At 46.5% G+C, this 8,737-nt stretch overlaps 1 non-coding gene across 1 annotated transcript; it reads left to right on the top strand.

The window, feature by feature from the left end:
• The first annotated feature begins 7,604 nt into the window (after nt 1-7,604).
• On the top strand, nt 7,605-7,768 carry LOC112617241. The gene has a single exon (XR_003117876.1). It is a non-coding gene; the product is annotated as a U1 spliceosomal RNA (small nuclear RNA).
• The last annotated feature ends 969 nt before the right edge of the window (nt 7,769-8,737 follow it).

Genomic DNA, 8,737 nt, shown 5'->3' with positions numbered 1-8,737 from the left:
GCCAGAGTAGCTGGATCTACAGACATGCACCACCACATTCAGCTTTTTTTTTTTTTTTTGTAGAGATAGGGCCTTGCTATGTTGCCCAGGTTGGTCTCCAACCCCGGAGCTCAAGAGATCTATTTGCCTCAGTCTCCCACAGTGCTGGGATTTCAGGTGTGAGCCACTGTGCTGGCCATGAGCCCATGATGTTCTAATAAGGGGACAGGTGCCTTCCTGGCTTAACTAAGGGGAGGGTACAACAGAAGGACATGGTGGACATTACACATAGATATTCTGTTGCACAGGATGGACAGCAAAACTTCTAAGATATTTTCTTTTCTTTTCTTTTTTGAGTCAAGGTCTTTCTCTGTTGCCCAGGCTGCAGTGCAGTGGCACAATCACAGTTCACTGCAGCCTGAACCTCCTGGGCTCCTGCGATCCTCCCACCTCAGCCTTCCAAGTAGCTGAGACTACAGGTATGCACCATCATATGTGGCTATTAAGAAAAATAATAATTCTGTAGAAATGTGTTCTCACTAAATTGCCTAGGCTGGTCTCCAACTCCTGAACTCAAGTGTTCCTCCTGCTTCGGCCTCCCAAAGTGCTGTGCTGAGATTACTGGCGTAAGCCACCATGGTCGGCCCTGTTTCTTTTTAAAATTTATTTATTTTGAGTCAATATTTTATTTTCTCTGGAAAGATAAAGGGAACAAGTTTTTTCCAGAAACAGGCATATGGTATGGGCCCAATGATACCCTGATCCACCCCTTAGGCTTCAATTACCCTTTTTAAAGTAGTTCATAAGCTGACTTGTTGGAATTCAGACAAAATGATAGCATGGGGAAAGCAGTGTATAGAAAACGATTGCCTACGATTGTGCAAAAGGTTTATTCTTGCTGTACCGTCTGTTCTGGCCCAAACGTAATCCTGGACAACCCCTTCACATGTCACAGGGACATTGTACCTTTAGGACCCTTCGAGACATGGCAGTTAGACTTTACCCAGCTGTCTCCATCTCAGGGTCACAGATACCTTCCGGTGGTAATTTGTATATGCTCTCACTGGGGTGAAGCATTTCCATGCCGATGAGCCACAGCCCAAGCAGCAGGCAGGCTGTGATGAGAAAAAATCATTCCTCATGGGGAGTGCCATCTGATCTCCATAGCAACCGAGGAACACACTGTATCAGGCAGGTAGTTGGATCCATTTGCAATGTTTGGCCTATGTCCCAACATTTCCATTGTGCCTGTCACCCCTAATCCTCTGGACTGGTGCAACTCAATAATGATACAATAAAAACCCAATCGACAAAACTAACAGAAGTTTTTAACCTTCCCTGGCCAAAGATCCCCCACTGTTTCTGGAAAACTTTCACTCTCTCCCTTCAAAATTAGAACAGGAAGACCCATGCAGTGGTTAGATGAAGGGGCTTATGAACCTGTACTGTACTTCTTAAAGGTAGCATTCTCCGTCATTGCTAAGGGCTCACAAGACTTCTTACGAAGAGCTCCGAATTAATACAGGATGCCTTTCATAATGAGCTGCTGGGAGATGAAAATATCACAAATTGTGGCCTATAATCTGGAGATGTTGTTTACTGGAAACATCAAATAAAATATTCCCTCCAAGCCCACTGGAGGGCACCAAATAGATATTATTAATATTAATGTTTTCCTTCCCTCCCTCCCTTCCTTCCTTCCTTCCTTCCTTCCTTCCTTCCTTCCTTCCTTCCTTCCTTCCTTCCTTCCTTCCTTCCTTCCTTCCTTTCCTCCCTCCCTCCCTCTCTTTCTCTCTTTCTTTCTTTCTTACCTTTCTTTTTGAGATGGGGTCTCCCTCTGTTGCCCAGGCCTGAATGCAGTGGCGCAATTATGACTCACTGTAGCCTTTCACTCCTGGGGTCAAGCCATCTTCCTTCCTGAGTCTCCCAAGTAGCTGGGACCAGAGGTGTGGGCCACGGCACCTGGCTCACATCAGGTATTATTGCCCAATCTCTGTGGCAGTAAACATAAGGGCGTTGACACACAGATTCATGTTTCTCGTATCTAAAAGGCAGCTCTCCAGAGTGGACATCTGTCAGTGGAGGTTTTCACTTAAAGGTGACCTGCAATATCCCTGACCAAGATGTCAAGTAGCTGACATCTGTTGTAGCCCACTTCCACCCAAGATACTGGGCTGTATAACCAGTTATTCACAATTCCAGTGCTAACTGCAACTGAAAGGGTTGGTCGCTTTTTCTGTTGGCTGGAATATTTATACCGTTAGGGCTCCTTTAAGTTGTAGGGGTCCTCTCTTGGTGGTTTTGGTGAAATCACCCTATATGCATATTCCCTAAAGATATGACACACTAGTCCTATTGCGTGTATGTGTATGTATATATACCTACACACATAGCAAAATGCCTGTGATCAGATTGTTGTTTTACTGTCCCTAATTAATTTGATTACAGCAGGGAGGGATAATTTTCTGATCAGAATCTCACAAACCATTGCCACTGTGGGAAATTTGACAAGGTGCTGGGTTTGCCACCTTAAACCACCAACCACTTTTGGCCATAATGACCATTGGTACATCCTGTGCTAAATTTCACCAGTATTCCCCCTGATTGCACTCATGATGCAACTCGGGATCACATCAAGCAAAACCTGTTTATCAAATCTGTCTGACTCTTCCTAACCTTCCGGCCCCACGTCTCAGTTTAAATCATCATAATTGTACTGTCAAAATAACTGCCTGTAATCCCAGCACTTTAGGAGGTCGAGGCAGGAGGATCAGTTGAGCCCAGAAGTTTGAGACTAGCTTCCTGGGCAAAATGGTGAAACAATGTCTCTACAAAATATACAAAAATTAGCCGGGCATGGTGGCACCCAACTGTAGTCCCAGTTACTCAGGAGTATGAGGTGAGAGGATGACTAGAGCCCAAGAGTTCGAGCCTGCAGTGAATCCTGATGACACCACTGCACTCCAGACTGGGCAAAAGAGTGAGACCGTGTCTCAGAAAGTAAATAAATAAGCTGGGTGTGGTGGTGTGTGCCTGTAACTCCAGCACTTGGGAAGCTGAGGTAGAATGATTCATTGAGACCTGAAGGTCAAGAGGTCAAGACTGTACTGGGCTGTGATGTTGCCACAGCACTCCAGCCTGGGCAACAGTGAGACCCCGGCTGCAAGAAAGAAAGAAAAAAAAAATCGGAGACATCAACCAAACAAAAAATTGCTTCCTCACTCTGAAATGACAATGGTGAACACCATGATGCTATTGGAAAGCTAAGACAAAAACACTCCCTCCTGCTATCAGGATCCAACCTGCCCTCTTGCTCTAACATGTGTGACCCATGGTTTAAATGCTGAAAGCTGATGTAGACTACACTTACCTGTTCTGTACCAGCATTAATTTTGTCTCTGGAGGAGATCACCATTCATGGCCCTGAAATGTCTAAAGACATGGAATGATGAAGTGCAATGTCTTTTAGGATATTTGGTCATGCCTATACAAATATACCTCTGAAGAAACCCAACACTGGATGAGTGGGGAGGCCGAGGCGGGTGGATCACCTGAGGTCAGGGGTATGAGACCAGCCTGGCCAACATTGTGAAATCCCGTCTCTACTAAAACTACAAAAATGAGCTGGGTATGGTGGTGTTCACACGTACTCCCAGCTACTCAGGAGGCTGAGGTAGGAGAATCACTTGAACCTGGGGGGCAGAGGTTGCAGTGAGCCAAGGTTATGCCACTGCACTTCAACCTAGGAGACAGAGCGAGACTCCATCTCAAAAAAAAAAAAAAAAAAAAAAATTGGAAGAGTATCCTCAAACTTTTCACTAGGCATGTCCACCACAGTCTATTTTAGTAATAGTTGGAGATCCTATTGGGAGAAAACTTGCTAATTATCTGCCTGGCCATTAAGAAGATAGCTCCAAACATTTTTGGGGAGCACATTTTTGCTTTGATGGGATGTTGCTTCCCATGGTTAGAAATCCTTCTTTTACCTTAGGTAACATTGCTGATAAAAATTGAACATGGTGGCTCTGGCCTATAATCCTAGTGATTCAGAGGCTGAGGTGGAAGGATCACTTAAACCCAGGAGTTCCAGGCTGCAGTGAGCTATGATGGCGACACTACACTCCAGCCTGGGTGACAGAGCCACTCCTTCTCTCTGAAAGAAAAATACAGAGTTCAGGCTTGGTGGCCTATGCTTGTAATCCCAGCACTTTGAGAGGCTTGGGTGGGAGGATTGCTTGAGTTCAGGAATCTGGGACCATCCTGAGCAAGATAGTGAGACCCTGTCTTTCAACAAACAAACAAAACAAACACACACACAAACAAAAATTTAGCCAGGCATGGTGGTGCATGTCTGTATTCCCAGCTACTCGGGAGGCTGAGGTGGGAAGATTGCTTGAGCGAGGGAAGTAGAGGCTGCAGTGAGCCAAGACTGCACCACTGCACTCTAGCCTAGGCAACACAGCAAGACTGTGTCTTAAAAAAAAAAAAAAGAAAGACAAAAGAAAGAAACAAATATTGCTGATGAAACTGTAGCCTCTTCCACAGCTCAACAAAAAGCTATTTATTCACTGGCTAAGGTTGTACTAGATAATCACATCACTTTAGATGATACATATTTTAGACAATATTATCCTTATTTAAAAATGGGTGGAACCTGGACGCGATGGCTCACGCCTGTAATCCCAGCACTTTGGGAGGCCGAGGCCAGTGGGTCACCTGAGGTCAGGAGTCCGAGATCAGCCTGGCCAACATGGTGAAGACCTGTCTCTACTAAAAATACAAAAATTAGCCGGGTCCAGTGGCATGTGCCTGTAGTCCCATCAAGTTGGGAGGCTGTGGCAGGAGAATCACTTGAACCCAGGAGGCAGAGGTTGCAGTGAGTGGAGATTGTGCCACTGCACTCCAGCCTGGGAGCCAGAGAAAGAGTCTGTCTCAAAAAAGCAAAACAAAACAAAAACAATGGGTAGATACAGCAGCACTTACAAGAGTTCATAAAAGGAATGTACATTGTCAACTGATAGTATGGAAAGAGCAGCCCCCTGCCCACCTGGTTGTGATCTCTGCACAACGCTTGCCCACAACCTCCTCTTCCACTTAGTACAACACAGCCCAGAACCCACAAGGGGAGAGCCACAGCCTACCTCAGATGGTAGATTTAGCTGAGCAGGGAGGTGGATGTGTGCTGGTTACAACGTCTTGTTGCGTATCCATAAATAAATACTTCCCATGAAGTAGAACGTCATCTAGAAAAAATTAGAAGTCATTTGGCTACGAGAAATCATGAAAGAAGAACTGGGATGTGACGTTTTCCCTGATGTTTTTAGTTGGCTCCCTAATGAAATAGGAATAGGTTCCCTTACTGTTCTGGCATACAGATCCTCTTTGTGAATCTCATTCTTGTGTGCATTATATGTGTTCTATTTAAATTATTAATGTTATATATTTCCTGTTTTACTTCTGAGAAAACTGATTTTATGGTTTCTAAAGACTAGAGATGATTAAACAAGTGACAGCTGTAGACTTAACTGAGGTCTCTCTCTCCTCTTTTCTTCTTTTTTTTGTTTTTCCTACTCTGTGACACCCTTTCAACTGGGCTTTTTGGCGCTCTTAACAATTCCTCAGTGAGGCGGCTCCTTTCCTCTCCTGCCCTCAGTGTGGGAAAGACCATCTGGGTATGAGCCTTCCTGGCAAAAAGGGACACCTTGCCTGAGCTTTTGATCATCAGTGCTTTCAAAAGGAAATAAATAAATAAATATATATAAAACATATATATTTCTTCTTTATATATATTTATATATATATTTATATATATATACACACATATTTTTCCCCCCCAAATTTGGACCACTTTGTTTCTGTCTTTGCAGAGCATAAAGTGCTAACACGAGGTAAGTGCTAAGGTCTAGAGAAGGCCGTGGAAGAGATGACACACTCCAGCACCATGCCTGAGTGTCCAGTGTGCTCTGCTGGCAGCATATTTGTACATTGCTGTATTTGAAAAAACCCTACAAGGTTCATGAAATTGGACCACCATCTTTCTAACAGTGCTAGTGATAAAACAAGTAAGGATGGCTGGTTTGCAGTCATCTGAGCAGCCTCTCTGGTTTCATAGATCTGGTTTCTCTCTGATATTGAACGACTTGTAATTTCAAGTAGAATGCCGAAGGGGTGGCCTGCCCCTCCACACCTGTGGGTGTTTCTCGTTAGGTGGAACGAGAGACTTGAGAAAAGAAATAAGACACAGAGACAAAGTATAGAGAAAGAAAAGCGGGGGCCCAGGGGACCGGCGCTCAGCTTACAGAGGACCCATGCCGGCACCGGCCTCTGAGTTCCCTTAGTATTTATAGATAATTATCTTTACCATCTTAAAGATAAGGGAGTGGCAGGACAATAGGATCGTTTTTAGGGAGGAAATTAGCAGTAAGACATAAGAACAAGGATCTCTGTGACATGAATAAGTTTAAAGGAAAATCCTGTGCCTTGAGATAAACCTTTTAGCAACATTTTTTCATCCTATCACATGGGAATAAACCTTGGACAATACCTAGCTTTTCTAGGAACAAAGACACACCCTGCACGCCCAAAATCCATTAAACCTTGAGTTACCACAGCACATGTCTCTTGCAAGGACAAGGTTGGGGGTAGGGTCACAGATTAACAGCATCTCAAATACAGAACAAAATGGAGTCTCTTATGTCTACTTCTTTCTATATAGACACAGTAACAGGCTGATCTCTCTTTTCCCCACAGAATGCTACATCACAAGGATAACGATGTGAAGAGAACCAGTTTCCTGTGTAATCCTACATGTCTTAGTCTGCGCATTACAAGCCATTATTTGAAGAAGGGTGGACAGGTTCCAGCTGTCTGCCAAAGAGGTCCTCGGCAACACAGTCTAAGAACAGCCTAAGAACCGGCTTCTGGTCGGGCGTGATGGCTCAGGCCTGTAATCCCAGCACTTTGGGAGGCTGAGGCCAGCGGATTACCTCAGGTCAGGAGGGCGAGATCAGCCTGGCCATCATGGTGAAACCCGGTCTCTACTAAAAATACAAAAATTAGCCGGGCCTGGTGGCATGCGCCTGTAATCCCAGCTACGCGGAAGCCTGCGGCAGGAGAATCGCTTCAACCCGGGAGGCGGAGGTTGCAGGGAGCCGAGATCATGCGACTGCATTCCAGCCTGGGCGACAGAGCGAGACTCGGCGCCAAACCAAAAACAAAACTGCAACAGAAACGCCCGCTTCTTTGGGGAAGACCAGGGACGGGGAAGGGAGGGAAAGGAGAGGCAGACGTCACTGTCCCCGCAGGCTGTGGCAGCAGGTTGTTCGTCTGAGTTGGCGCAGATGGGGCGGAAAAGCAGACGGGGACCGGGAACGCGCTGTCGGTGACATCACGGAGAGGGCGACTTCTATGTAGATGAGGCAGCGCAGGGGCTGCCGCTTCGCCACCGGCTGCTTCGCCACGAAGGACTTCCCGTGCTGTAGGAGCGAGCCCAGGACCGCTGGTCGGACCTGAGAGTCCTAGCTGTGTGTCAGGGCTAGGAGGGCTCGAGGGTGCGCGGGGCAAGTGACCGTGTGTGTAAAGGGTGAGGCGTGTGGAGCTGTGGCAGGGCGGAGGTACCAGACCTCATACTTACCTGGCAGGGGAGATACCATGATCACGAAGGTGGTTTTCCCAGGGCGAGGCTTATCCATTGCACTCCGGATGTGCTGACCCCTGCGATTTCCCCAAATGTGGGAAACTCGACTGCATAATTTGTGGTAGTGGGGGACTGCGTTCGCGCTTTCCCCTGAACTTTTGTAGTAGAAAAGTAGACTCCACGCAAAGAGTTACTCTTTTTTTCTACGAGTTCGTGATTTGAGTGCCATGGTAAGCGTTCTCTTCACAGTCGCAGTAATGGGTAACAGAAAGTGCCGTGTTACCGTCCTTTCCGCCGCCGTGAGCTTGTTTAACACAAGCTAAGTGACCGCAGGGCCTTTCTCTTCCCTTTCTACGTGGGGCTGCGTTTTGCAGATTGCTTCATGGTCTCCAGTCTCTTGAGTTCTCACGCTCTGTGGAAACCTTCGTGTTTTTTCGTGGTCCCCAGTCACCGTTCACACAGCCTCTGCTTCTAACCGCAGCCCCCACAGGAGTTTGTGGGATTTCTGTGCTAGCGGGGAACGTGTTCTCACCTCATAGAGCCAGGTAGAAACTCTACGCAGTCGGGTGCTGTTCTCTGGGATGAAAGCAGGGCCTTTGGTGCTGTTCTTTGTGATGAAGGCAGTGTCCCGGTTCGGTTGTAGACACAACACGCTTGCTTTCTGTAGGGGAACGGGAGGGCTCTCCCGGAGCCCAGGTGCCCTTGCTCACGTTCACCGAGGCCTGCAGATCGGAACCGCAGTCTTACCTGTAGGCAGAAAGGGCTGCGATCTACCCCAGTTACCCGAACTACCCAGCAATAAAATGGGACACGTTACGGAAACATGAGATGGCATGGATAATCTCAAAAACATTATGGCGAGTGACGAAAAGAGCATCCTGTGAGGCACCATCAAGGTGAATGCAAAACTAACCTGTATAGTGACAGAAACTACATCATCGATTGCTGGGGTCAGGCAGAGGGCGGGACTGACTGCAAAGGGCACGAGAGGACCTTTTAGAGTAATAGACACGTCATCAAACTTGAAATGCATGCGTTGTACCATAGTCAACTCACACCTTAATCAACTGGTTGTAAAATTGAATAAGAAAACCACTCCGAATCTTAATGTCTTCTACTCAA

This window comes from Theropithecus gelada, unplaced genomic scaffold (assembly GCF_003255815.1).
Source record: "Theropithecus gelada isolate Dixy unplaced genomic scaffold, Tgel_1.0 HiC_scaffold_15953, whole genome shotgun sequence".
Lineage (NCBI taxonomy): Eukaryota > Metazoa > Chordata > Mammalia > Primates > Cercopithecidae > Theropithecus > Theropithecus gelada.
The sequence above is the reverse complement of the archived record's forward strand: the minus strand, read 5'-3'. Positions and strand labels throughout refer to the sequence as shown.